The following is a 14,183-nucleotide window of genomic DNA, read 5'->3' as shown; positions in this document are numbered from 1 at the left end:
CCATTTAGTGAAACCTCGATTGATTTTACAGTATATATTACAGCTGCAATTATACAGTAGATGGTTTTGCTGATTTAGTTCCCTGAGTTTAGTAATTTAATTATTAGAAAGTAATCAAAATTATCTTTTCAAATCTCATAAGCTACTCTTATGCATTTTCGAAAGTGAGAAGCATAAACCTAGCTCTGTTTCCTCTGAAGACAATGGGAAATGTCATTGATTTCAGGAAGAATAGGGTTTAGCCAGCCTGGCCCCAGATGTACACAGAACTCCTCTTGAATTTAACATCTAAAGTGAAAGTCTCAAATGCTTGTACTTCAGTATACAGGCAAGAAGTGATTGAGCACAGGCTTATACCTAAAATAACTTCAGGTCTGAATGCTGCTAAACACTACTGAGGAAATTCCAGTCTGAACTTAACACTTAGATCTGTTTTATGCTCAGTGGCACCACCACCACATTTGTGATTTTAAATAAATAAAATATTATTGTATGTATTTCCTCCTTTAAAGATGGCAGACACATACTTATGTTCTAGATTCTTCTCCTTCCACCCCCAAGAAAATTGTTCAATGTCAAAACCTAGTTTTTGAGTGAAAGGAGAAATAACTTATTAATACTTACTGTACATGAAGTTTAGGAGCACAATATTACAATTAAGTGCGCTGCATTTGCCAGCATTTTTATCTCCCATAAACAAGCAAAAGATTATCTTGCTGAAACTTTTGACATTACTTAAGCAGCAGCATTTGTGTGCTACGGGGAACATTACTTACTCTTTGAACACAGGTGCTTCAGGACAAGAAAATACATCATTATTTTTTTTTTCGGTTTCTCTTTTTTCTTTCAGAGGAGTAACATTCTAACTAGTATTTTAATCTCCATCTCAGCTGATTAGAAACATTAATCACTGTCTTCTGGATGCAACACCCTTGGCATCTGTAAAAAGAAGCATAAAAACCTTAGCCAAGTACTATATGCTTACCGTGAGGAAAAGTCTCACGTTACCAGCAAAGAAAACATACTACACATTAGGCAAAAATGTCTCCCTCAGAACTATTTCTTAAGCAAAAGAATGAACTGGAGAGGGATTTACACAAACCATATCCTGCTGCTTCCACTTGTAACACTCTAATTGCATGGAGTCCTCCTATGAAATCCATGCTGCCTTTGAAAACACAAGTATGTGGGAATTTTTGTTTTTCCTTAATACTGTACTACCAGTTTGCACTGCCAGTGGACCCTGAGCTGAAACAATCTAAACTCATGTGTTTTCCAGGCTCTTTAGCCACTACCATTTAATAAACTTATTGAAATGTCACATTTTTGTAATACTTTCCAGGACATTTCTTTTGTCATCCTTGCACGCACAACATTTCAGATGTCTGGAAAAACCAAGCATGATCAGAAAGACAGATGTAGTTAACATGCTACCATAATAAATGAAATCAAGCTACAAAAGTCACAATTCACTCCTTTTTAAATGGAATGATCCATTTTTGAGGTTCCAATCGCAAAAATGAAGCCTAAGTAACTTAAGCCAGAAAAGTGAAAGAGATGCCACAAAGGGTGCAGAGCTCTCCTTCCATTTCCTTGTGGTACCAGGAAACCCATTCTTTTGTGTTACAATGCACCTATAGCGTGACTGTATAATCTCAAGTCCAAACTCAAGAGTATTCACTTCCTGTAAGCCAATATGAATATCCTCACAGAGGTGCTTTACTGACTGCCTGACTTCCTGGTTTAGTCAAGAACTTCTCCTCTCAGGAAGAGGTTATCAAAATAGCAGCTATCCGGTTTTCTTTTTTGCTTCAGAAAGAACTTACTCCAGGACATCCTATCATAATTTATACTACAAAGTTTGAAGTCAACTTGGTACAACTTTGTTCAAACTGGTTGACCAGTCACAAGACTGTTCTTCTAAAAGGTGTGTACAGTGGGATCACGATAACTATCTTATTTTTACATTTTCTCCACTGTGGAGAGTGTAGGGGTACAATACATCTTGCACAACTAACCATATTTCAAAATTTGCTCAGGAAGCATTGAGTCACAGAAAGTTCTGCATGAATCGTATCTAATGTATGAAAACAAACCCCAAAAGACTACTTTTAACATATACACCTAACAGTTAATGCCTAAAAAAAGCAAATTTTAACTTCCAAAACCACATATTAAATATAGAAGCTTTTTTTTTTAAAAAAAAAAAAAAGGCTAAAATGGTGGAAGAAAAAGGAGTTGTTCAGCTATTGCAATGCTTACGGTGTTGAAGTAAAATGTTACTTTAATTCTGTAGCAAGATCAATACATTAATTCTCATCTAAGTTTAAGACTTAGTCCTCAACTTTAAATCCGTTACCCATAGTTAAACATATACATTTAATATTGAATCATTTATCTTATTATTACAGAAAGCTACAACTGAACTATTAAGTTCTCAGATGTGTCGTATCCACGAGGTCTGAATTGTGCATTTCAAACAGCTGCCTGACAAACACCAAGTTATGAAGTAAACAAATACCGATTTTTTCCTCCCCCTAAATTCAAGGCGGCATCAGTTGCTCTAAATGTGTAGAGAGATTATAGAGGATATTAGATGCTGTCTGGGATGCTGATGAGCTGAAAGGAAGTCATTGTTCCCACATAATAAGCAGCGTTTCAGATTTTGAAGGGAGCCACTTGCAGAAGAAACTCTAAGTCCCCATGAGGATCAGGGCAATAAAGGATGGTGCTATGCTACCTTCATAGTGAGGATGCAGGAAGTGCAAAAATAAAAATATAGTTCAACCAAGTAGCAGGAAGGTAAGTAACATCCAGAGTTCTTCATATGAGAAGAGATGGTGTCAAACAGCTGGAGAGATGAAATGAAAAGGTGTTATTTTAAATAAATTACAGATTTTCAAAAGTCCAGTCCTGTAATATGCAGTGCGTTCGCTGCAGCTGTCTGTCCCAGGGTTACATCCATTTCAGTGCTCAGGATCAGCAGACTCAGTACTCCCAAACTGAAGGAACACAGCAAACTACAAAGATACATGGGAAAATTAATTATATCCCGTGGCTGGGTAGCTGGATACCCAGAACTGGACAACTGCTGGGTGGAATATTCCCCTCAGCTTTCACACTACAAATAAGCATCAGATTGTACCTCTGCTCATTTTATAGTGGCCTGATAATTTGCCCCACTTTCTACTTCTCCTACTGTCAAAACATTAAGAAAATGAAACTGATTGGTGAACTCACAAGATCCAATGCCGTCAAGTGGCTCAGAACAACCAGCACCACTGCCAACCATTGCTTTGCTATCATTTCCAAGTAACCAAATTTCCTGAAAGCTGTAAATAGTTATTCTTACACATTGAGTATATTTTGAAAATCAGTTTAAGACTTAATTGGGGTTTTTTTAACGATAAATACAGCTTGGGACATAAAAATCCACAAAGACACTGTAAGGTTTGTATTATTACCTTGCAAGGAATATTTAAATCTTATTAACACTTTCACTTTATCTTATTTTCCTTGCTTTTCCTTCTACTTAAAAAAAGACAAACATTTGTCTTCATCACTAGAAAATGTGAACTGGAGCTTAACAGACCTCTTTAAATAAGGCATTATTTATACATTCTACATTTCAAAAATGCCAGATAATCAGAACATTACAGAAAAGCAAAATCTGACACTTTGTTTCAGTTTTGGCTGCCTGTTCAAGAAGTAAATGTTTACAGACAGATTTCAAATTCCCTGTACTTTAACTAAGCCTAACAAAAGCAAACAGAAGACTTTGTAACACACACAAAAAATTTCCCACCATGTGCATCTTTCAGAGTCAATGAGCAAACACCAGTGACTGCTGGATGGCCTTACAGGGCTGTACAACTATTGCAGTGGAGTATCCAACTGCCAAAACAGTGCAGGCTGACATGACTAAGTATCCAGCACCAGGATATGCTGAAGTCTCTATTTCTTTAACATGAATGTTTGGTACATGCTTGGCTCTTCACAAAATAAATAAGAAGCAACAAAGAGATGGTGGCTTGGAAGCCTCAGGGAAAAGCAGCTCGCACAACCAGTTAAATGTTTTGGTGGTACCGGTTTTAGATCATTTGATTACATTAAAAACTTCTCTTGACTGTCCTGGAGGCTCTGCCCACGTTCTAACCTAGAACCAAAACCCACTTAACTGCATAGCTTTAGACAGCTTACATATTTGCTGCTTTTTCTGAAACTTATAAAGTTGTTCTATAACTAACTTAACTCATTGCACCTCGTCCACTTATAAAAAGACTTTCTACCACAATATGGCAGCTACAGTTTTAGAACACCATTCCTCAGCGAGAAAAGACTGCTGGCCAGCAAATCAACAGCTGATATCAGGATCATTCAAAATAAGTAATTTTATTAACAAAAAAGCATTCCTGTGCATGTTAAGTTCTATTTTGCCATTATGAGCAACTACAAAAAAAGTGTCAAACGTTTTGCAAAAATGTTTTTGCAAGCTTTCCCCATTTCTGACCAGCTAAGGTTAAACTTGGAAATAATACCCATCAATTGCACCTAACTCTTAATCAGCACACGAGCTGTGACAATACCCTAAATTACCATGTAGCTTTTTAATGTGAAATTATGAAACAAAAGTTCCCCAGAGAACTTTTAGCCTGTTACATGAAACCACACAAAGTTGTTTCTGTGGTATCCTAGGACTACAGTAAGATACATACACAAGCCACTGTTAACTCTCTTCAGTTCTTAGTACAGCCCTAGAGAAATACAGAGCAATTGTCTGGGGATGAAAACCACTATACCTCAACTGAAGTACTCCATATCAGAATTCATATAAGACCCTCAAACAATTCTACATTTAAAATGTGTGCTTTTATCGAAGTCAGTAAATGAATGTAAAACTAAAAGTTTATGACAATTTAAAAGAACGGAACTTGGAAATTTTGCACATTTTCATTAACACATCAGTTTTATTTGAGCAAAACACACATACTGGATAGTCTCAGAAAAAAGTGATCGTTCCAAAAAACAACTCAAAAGTTCAATTATTTTGTTTTCTTTTAAAAACATAATTAACAACTGTGACTAAAAACATGTCAGACAGTTTCTGTTTGCAGAGAAGTGAAATGGCACCATCTAGTGACTTACAGAGGAGAAAATCAAGGAAGGTTGTCAATTTTACTTCCTCACACCATATGTTCAAGTTCGGAAACAATAGCAAAAGGAAATGTAAAAAATAAATATGAATGCTAGAACACTTACTATGGAACAAAGAATTGCAAGTCACGTGTTATTGCTCAAGGATTATTTTTCTACCAAACTAGGTACCTATAGCCTTTAGTGGATTAAAATGCTTTTGCAGGCACATACAATATAAGTTTAATAGTCACATACTACTGACCCAAGTATCTTCCCAGGCAAGCCAAATGCTTTTTAAACAATGACAACAACAGCTTATTAAGGAGTTTTCTATCAATTAATGATAACACACATAGCCGGCAAAATTTATGAATAAAAATCGAGTAACTTTGGATGCATCTAACTATTCACTGACAAAAACAAGTAAGGCAACAGCCCCTTCTCTTTAAACACAACACATCATATTTGCACAGGCACCATGATCCTACTTGTATATGTTCACTGATGCACATTTCCAGCAGATTGCCTGAAAGCTGCCAGCAAAGAACATTTTTAAACTATTTTTACAGAACTAAACTTTAACTGCTTCTGTACAGATCACATACATTTTATAAAATTTTCTATTTTATATTCACTCACTAGAAAATTACAGACAAAAGCAGAATGTTTGCTACTTTTTATATTTTTTTCCTTGTGCTGCTCTTAAAGGAATATATCAGGAAAAAACGTCAGTCATTTTTCTCAACAAGAAGTCATGTGCCCTCTGGAGGCCTATAAAGGAGAGCTTTTCCTTTACGAACTGCTATACAACAAGTCAAAGAGTGAAGGAGGTTGCACAGTGGAGATTCTATGATTCTATTCTCTTCAGACATTTTTCACCGATGTTTCCTCTTTTGTTCTTCGCTTTCTATTTGTATTTAATAAATACAAAGAACAGTTTCTTGCTTTGCTAGAAATGTTAAGTCTCTAGCAGCTCAAAAAAATCCCACCAAAACCCACCATCCTAAACTTTTAGGGTGTTCCACTCTAAAAAGTGGGATGGGTTGAAATTATAGCATCAGATAATTATCTTTTTTTTTTTTTTTACATTCTGAGAGACTGAAAATACTTTATGAAGACCATTACAGTGATCTGTGGCTGTGCCGGCTTCTTGCTTATCCATAGCTCTATGGCAGGGCAAAGAATACTACCTACTCCTAACAAAAACCAAGATAAACAAGGTTAACTGTTTATTTTAACAGAGTTGAGAGCCATTAAGAAAAGCAACAGCCAGGAGAGCTGGCATTGCTCCATACTGCTGCCATTTTCAGTAAGACAAGTAAAAAAAAAAAAAAAACTTGTCAGGGAGATCACAGAAAAGCAAGCTACTACAAGCTACTACAGGTACGGATCACATTCCAAGAACATATGGATAAAATTAGAACAAGGACTGGGTAAAACAACTTCATTTTATGCACTAACCTCAACACATGCAGCTGACCCAGATCAAATTCTCTATTTCGACGAACCACTTCGCCAGACAGATACCTATTTTAGCTTTAGCACAGCTCAGAAACACACATCTGAACAGACTGCCCTTCCTCTTTCAAAACTGATTTCGGTTCAAGCTGAAATTTCTGCCTGCAAGAATGGTTTTCAGCTGACACAGTAAAAATGGGACTTTTGTAATCAGTCTTTTGGGAACACCTGCAGAGCTCACTTTAACTTTTACAAAAACCTTTATGATTCTCAAAATGTGATTTTTAAAAAAAAACTTTATTTGCAAATATGTGGGGGTATTATTTATAAAAACTAATTGTCACTTGCTTTAACCATCATGGAGACAAACATAGTGGAAGCTCGCAGACTCCCATTTGAAATGATGACTTTTCCAATCTCAGCTACAGACACAGTCATGGGACTAAACCAGCAAATGCTTCTGGTCATAAAAAGCAGTAAAATTAGTTACATAATTAAAAAGTGATACATTAAATAGCTCCCTTAAATGAACAGGTAAAAAAGATAATTTCTACTACTTAAAGCCTAATAATAAGGTACTTCACCAACATTTAAGTTTTAGGACCCTGCACATCCCAAAACAGAAGTAGCAGAAAATTTCATAGGAAAACTTGCTTGTGCTCTAAACCTTGCATTTGTTGTAAGTAAACCTCTGCAGGGGAGGCTGAGCTCACTTGTTGGAAACCACTACTGTAGATCAAGAATGCTGTGGAGTCTTTCAAGAAGCATTTAAGCACCTGACATGTCCTTTAGAAATAGAAGGAGCATGAACGTTTAGATCTTGAATTAGTGAACGTAGCGAGCGTGGCAGTATGTTATCAGGGCAAGGGCAGTCTTTGGTACCAACTGAAACTCAGAAACACAGAGCAATTTTATTAATAGGTGGTGTCACTTAAAATATTCTAGCTACGGTAAATGCGCAAAGATAGTCAACATACAGAGGTGCTGACCATCTCAAACACCTCCTACAGCTGAATCTTTGATGCTTAATGTAACCTGATAATTGGCATAGTTACCATAACACAGTCTTCATCTTGGTTGCATAGGAAATGCTTAGGGCACTCAGACTGACTTCATACTGACTTCATACTACTTTGCACGCTACAGACACAATCATGTCTCCAAACAAGACATGCACATGTGTCTGTCAAAAAAGCTGCCAAAAGTCCAGGGGAATCAGGTATCTAACTCATTGGCAAGGAGAAATATACACTAATCACAATCAGTGTTGGTCATTTTCCCCAAAGAACGAACATTTTGGGAAGACTTTTGGCACACACATCGAAGTTTTTGCTTATTATTTGGAAACCGAAAGTAAAAACTGTATCTTTTTCTCTTGGTTTAGCACTGGAAATAAAACTCTTGCAAGATAACTGGCAGAAACAACCCCATTATCATTTTGCACAAATTACGTGAATTATTAGAAGCTACCCATAAAGGACATGTACTGTTTGAGTTATTAAAGATCACATGTCTGTCATAAAATGGTAATTACAGGGTAAGGTAAGTATCACAGAACGCTATATGCCTAAGCTGTGCATGCAACTCCAGGTCAGTGAAGCAAGCTGGTGCTTTTGCACTCAACCATAGTCACTCACCTGACATTTTATACAGCAGTCACAAGACAACATATCATGATACCAAAGGCTACCATATGACACTGCAACCCACTTCTCAGAAAACGTACCTGGCTCTATTAATTTTGTGTTCTCATTTAGATGGAATTTAAATAAAGGGAAAAAACATTTTTAAAGGTCAAATTAAATATTTCATTCTATATCCTTAAGCAAAACACAGTTTGGAAAGTTTATTATTGTTTAACCACTTTGATCTTTACAGAAAGAGCTACAGTGTCATAAGCTGAAGAAAACTGGCAGGCAGGAAGAAAAATAACTCATTAAAACTTCAAATATATGGTTGAAAAGGAGTTTGCTCTAACTAATACTAAGTTTAAACCAAGAGCTGTGATAAATGAAATATAAACTATTTTGTTTTAAATTCTCCTTTTTTCCAAGAGGTGGCCCTTCCTATGGAAGAAAGTTCAAGGATTAATTAATAGGGTTTAACCCTATTAGCTGTATTTGATCTCCAAATTGCATCATAGACTCAAATTTAAAAATTAAAGTTCCTAAGTTTTATTATTTGCAATCATTTTATTTTCTATTATTAAACCTAACTCTTGAGAAAGTATGTGGCCACAAGAGAACTGCTGATACTGAACACTGTTAGCTAGTTGTCCAATACGACTACACATTTAAGGAATCTCCAGTGAATGGGAAATATGATATGGTTTATTTCAAAAGTCTGTCGTAGGTAAATCGGAATAGTTCCTGGGGCAGAACAGAAAACACCACTCCAAAGATGAGCACATTTTTCCATACTGATGCTTAATGGCTACCACCAATTTGCACAGCAGCAAACCACAGAAGGGAAGAAAGCAGCAAAGAGACCAGCCAGATGAAAGCCCTTGAATCAAATGGGGGGGAAAAAACCCCAAAGAACTGTTATTCATGTTGCATTTTCCACTAGCATCTGAAATTTCTAATAAGGATCTCCATGAGGCAAATAAACTGGTTGGAGTTGCAGAGTAAATACCACAAAAGAAATGCATTCTAAAGAAGAGTGCATTTCCCATGACAAGAAACTATCTTTTAATTTTAAGAAAAATTAAACTAGCAATTTCATCTCTGATGTGGCCTGGGTGGTTAAATAACTCTACCCATTTATGCAAACTACATTACTACTGGAAGAGGAAGGACGAGCCTAATTACACTGTGTGAGAAAATAAGAAAAGCAGGACCAGCTTCTAAAAGCACTTTTGGAAAAGTCTTGTTTCCTACCGTAGCTATGGTTCTTGGGAACACCCGCTAGGCACCAAAAATGAAACAGTGACTTGAAATGAACTAAAAAGCGCATATGAAAATGAAGGGCCTGCCTAAACATCGGAGCTGGACCAGGCCCAAGCTGGCAAGCACAGCAGTGGCCCAGGGCCAGGCCTTCCCCAGGTGACGGGGGGGGGGGAGGGAAGGGGCTTCAGCCCTACTTGTACTTTATCTTGAAACATAAAATACCTGCAGCGTAACGTAGCAGCGTGTGCTAAACAGGACGGGGAACTCTAAGTTAATTAATTGAATAGTACTTGTAAAGGATTGCGGGGCCCCACATAGCACGCGGAGGTGCTTAGCCATTTCCTAATTTCAAGAACACTTACCAGTGCTATTCTGGAAAATTACTTACAAACCGTATTTAAGATACACGTGGTTGCCTTTTCCCTGTACTCTATTGGTTCCGAGCATAAATGTGAGTTTTACAAAGTGATTGCATTTCAGGTGAGGAAGCTCAGAAGCAGCATTTGGCAGTATTAGACATTAATCTCATAGACAGAAGTTGCTCAGGCTTCTTGTAAAAACTCCGTCCTTCAGCTAGAATATATACCAGAGCTAGCTAGTTGCTATGTTGCCTGGAAAAGAAAAAAAGAAGAAAAGAAAAAGTAACATAACACTAAGGATTTGCAAACAGCCTTGAAAATAAACTAAACATTCAGCTTTTCTTTTATAAATATGACATCATAATTCGCACTTCAGTTGTAGTTAATTAGGTAAGTAAAGACTGCACTTTAGAGACAGACACACAGCCAAGGGTCCAAGAGAAGTATGTATGCAATGAAGCAGTGCTGAAAGTGTCACAAATTCTCATGTATGCTGTTGAGAAAGGCAGCTTGGCAGGTGTAGAGCCTGCCATTTTCTGTGCCAAGATAAGTATGTCCACAGCAGCAGCATCTTTCTGCTGTTCCGCAAGTGTGTTAAACCAAGCCAGAAAGGTTAGCGAGCACAATGGCAATGTTTCTCCGAGACATCATTTTGAAACAAGCCCATGAGTCTGAGACACCACTGCCTCCCTAACACAAGGCCTTGGGATACCAGTTGTAGCTGCGGATGGACATGTATCATGGACGCTCCTTTGGAGGGGTAGCATAAGCAGAAAGTCACAACTGCAGTAAGTCATCTCAATCATCTACTCAAGGAAGGTATTTAAAACTAAATAGGGTAAAATTTTCAACACCTGATCAACGTTTACAGAATTCTTGTTCACTTTGAACTCAGTACAATGTATTCAGTAGTAGAGTTCCAAGTTACACATGCTTTCTACTATTCATTAAATATGTTAATTCCTCAGACAAGGAAAATGTTCATATCTTGCTCCAAACTTACAACTTTATTTTTCATATTGAAGGAACAATACATACCGAATATGTACTGAGGAATTTATGTAAGATTTGTTCACACCAGAAGCTTACTGCTGATGTGCTCTGCTGAAGACAGTAAAAAAATTTTTGAAGCAACTACAAAACATCCTAGAACACCAAAAAGTCTCAATATGTTTTGCATTCCATTCCATGCCCTTTCTTTAAACCTCTAGATGACAAGAATAACATTATGCAGCATAAAAGCTTCATTTACGTATCTCTTGAAGATTAGAATCTTTCTGAAGAAAAATTATTTTGAAATCTTACATTATACTGACAACTTCAGTATAGTTCAAGAATTCTAAAGAGCCACTTGTCAACCAAAACAGAAAAAGGATCATTTAGGAAAAAAGCAATTTACCAGATTATAAAAGTTTGATACATTCTACACATGTACCAACAACTTGCCTCTGGTCTACAGGTGTGCACCATTTGTATAGCAATTGCTAGTCTGCAACCAAAACTAGATCCAGGAACTCTAATAATAACCACCGGTTTTACACAGTGTAAGTACGCCTGCTATTTCCTTTTAACAAACAGAGAATGCAAATGTATTCAAAACATTATTGGGTTGCAGATGTATGCCACTAACTTCTGCGAGAACTGAAGGACTTGCAGAAGTGATTATAGGACGGCTGAACATCTAGAACCAGTTCAAATCAACGGGAACTGCAAGATAATGTTTAAACAACTGGTCCTAGAGCAGCAAACTTGTCTGCCAGAAGCAGTCTGAAAAAACTCACAACAAAACAAACCAAAACCATCAAATAATAAGGTATAACAAGAACGTAACTCCAGCTTTCTGCTGCTTAAGGTAAAGAGACAATACATCCTTTCAGCTAAATGCAGCTTATGAGATGAACATGTAAAAAGCACAAACTTCAGAAACTACTTGTCATCCATGTGTTTCCCATTTATTGCTTAGGGTGCCCACTTGGGTGCCTCAACTATTAATCTGCTTTTGCCTTGGGTAGACAAAACCATTCTTTCCTAATTTCACACCTAATCTCCTAATTTTCATACCAATTGTCAGTTACTGCCAAACCACACCAATTTGAAAGTCGAGAACTATTGCTAATATAATAGCCAACAAATATTTCTGTCAAATCCCTCCATATTCAGTGCTGAAGGAAGCTGGACACAAACATTTGGTCTATTATTTACAATATTTGTGCCTCACGTTAATGAAGAGTCATACCTTTCACATAACACTGATTTAAAACAAAAACAACACAAAGTGTTAACTGCTTCAGTGAATAGATAATCCTTAATCAAACTGGAGATTGTGTCTCATTATCTTTACTGGCATTCCTCAGTAGTTACTTTGTAAGAGTGTTTCACAACACTAAATGTCTGTAAAAATGGTTCTTTAAGAAGCTGAAGGTCATTGAAATAATATACTTAGATTTAAGCAATCACTACAGGAATAGAGAATGTTTCAGGAGCAATCTAAAGAACAGTCAAGTTTAGGAACAAGCAAGGCCACACAGAAACCCTTGTGGTTTGCCACTGAAGTTAAACAAAGCTTTCCAGATGCAAGTCAGCTGGACACCCTTCCACAGCAGATGTATCAAAAACAGTGGAAATGCCAACTGTATAAAAACTACATTGAATATTTCACAAAAAATACCCCAAATACTTTTCAGTATGTAACTTTTATTGGAGACATACATTGTTGTAAAAAAGTTCACATGGAATAATAAAACCATCGGAGTGTGAAGGTTGGGTTTTTTTTTTTTTTAGGGATTGGGTTTGGTTTTTTGTCTATACACATCAATACACAATTAATGATTAGGTTTACAAGTTAACCACATGACAAGTTCACTTTCATCTGCAGGAGCTTTTCACATTACACCTTGATACCAGCGATAAAATGTGCTTAAACACACACAGTAGAACACTATTTCAAAATTAAGCATTTTCTCAAGGACTATAATTTTTATTCTGAATTTAGTAGCTATATAGCATTAAAATAACTGTAATTGAAGTTTTATTTGCAAAAATGTTTGTAAGGCCATAGGAATGCACCAAAATACTTAAATTCAACAGAAACAAGAAAAATCAATGGAAATCCTGCTTTCGTGGAAGGAAGAAATACAAGTTTTATTTATATGAATGAGAATGGCATAAGCAGTTCAGTGAATGGCGGAGAAAAAAGAACTATTATCACCTACAGACTAAACCTTAAGAATTTTAACATTGCAAAATTTCAGTTACATTAACAGATAACCAAATAACAGATGCATTTTCCACAAATAACACATTTATGCATTTTACATATTATTCATGTACTTTGAAATCATTATCCATCCACAATATTTCAATGTGATATGTATATTCAAAAGTCCTTTATTCACTTGTGAAAATGATCCACTTAATTCACTTGGCTTCAGCAGACTAGTATGGGAAAGGTACTTACAATAGGAAATACTTTCTGTAAAAAACCCTACAGGTCTGAAAAGTCAATTAGCATTTTTGATACTGTCCCCCAAATAGAAAAGTGAGTTGAAATAAGTTTCATGAGTGGTTTAAGCTGTAGCAATAACAGAACTTCCAGACAGTAAGTAAATCAAATATTTTGTACACCCTCAGCAAAGACTTCTTGTGCATGTTTTCCTGAGCATGGACGGAAAGCTAAAATTGCAAAGCACTGACACTAGACACCAGTTTGCTTTTTTGTTTGGCTTTTTTTTTTTTTTTTTAAACCCTTTAGAAAAATATTGGTCAAGATAATAGTGCACAGACACGGGGCTGAGGGAAAGACTTTATAAAACTCAATAGCATAAGCAGCATTTTTGTTTTATTGGAATCCACCAAAAAATGTCTGTCTTTTCTGAAAGGTTAATGGCAATTTCTGGAACAAAACAGAAATACAATTGCTGCTTAATGAATAATAATTATATTACTTTCATTCTAATGGATATTAGAATACTAACTAGTTGACTGAGGTATAGTTAAGAGTCCTTCAAAATTTAGATTATATAGTCTTGAGCAAAGTAGCAACAGAGACTGCACAAAACAATCATAGTGATATTAGAAAAGCCTGTAGTACCCAGCATCTGATGCTTAGGCAGAACATACCATTTATCATCACCCACTTGGAAAATATAGCTAAAAAATTTCCCAGTATAACACACAGCTGATTTGCACACTAAGATACAGCACAGTTTTCCATGTCTGACAAGGCAGACTGTACACAGAAAGAGGTCTACACTGACCAAAATTTAGCACACCTATAAAGTGCAGCCACTCAGCCATTTAATACTGCTGGAGAAGAGGGGTGGGGGCAAAACAACAAAGAAAG

This window comes from Leptosomus discolor, chromosome 11, assembly GCF_034619465.1.
Source record: "Leptosomus discolor isolate bLepDis1 chromosome 11, bLepDis1.hap2, whole genome shotgun sequence".
Taxonomy (NCBI): domain Eukaryota; kingdom Metazoa; phylum Chordata; class Aves; order Leptosomiformes; family Leptosomidae; genus Leptosomus; species Leptosomus discolor.
This window is presented reverse-complemented; position numbering follows the sequence as displayed.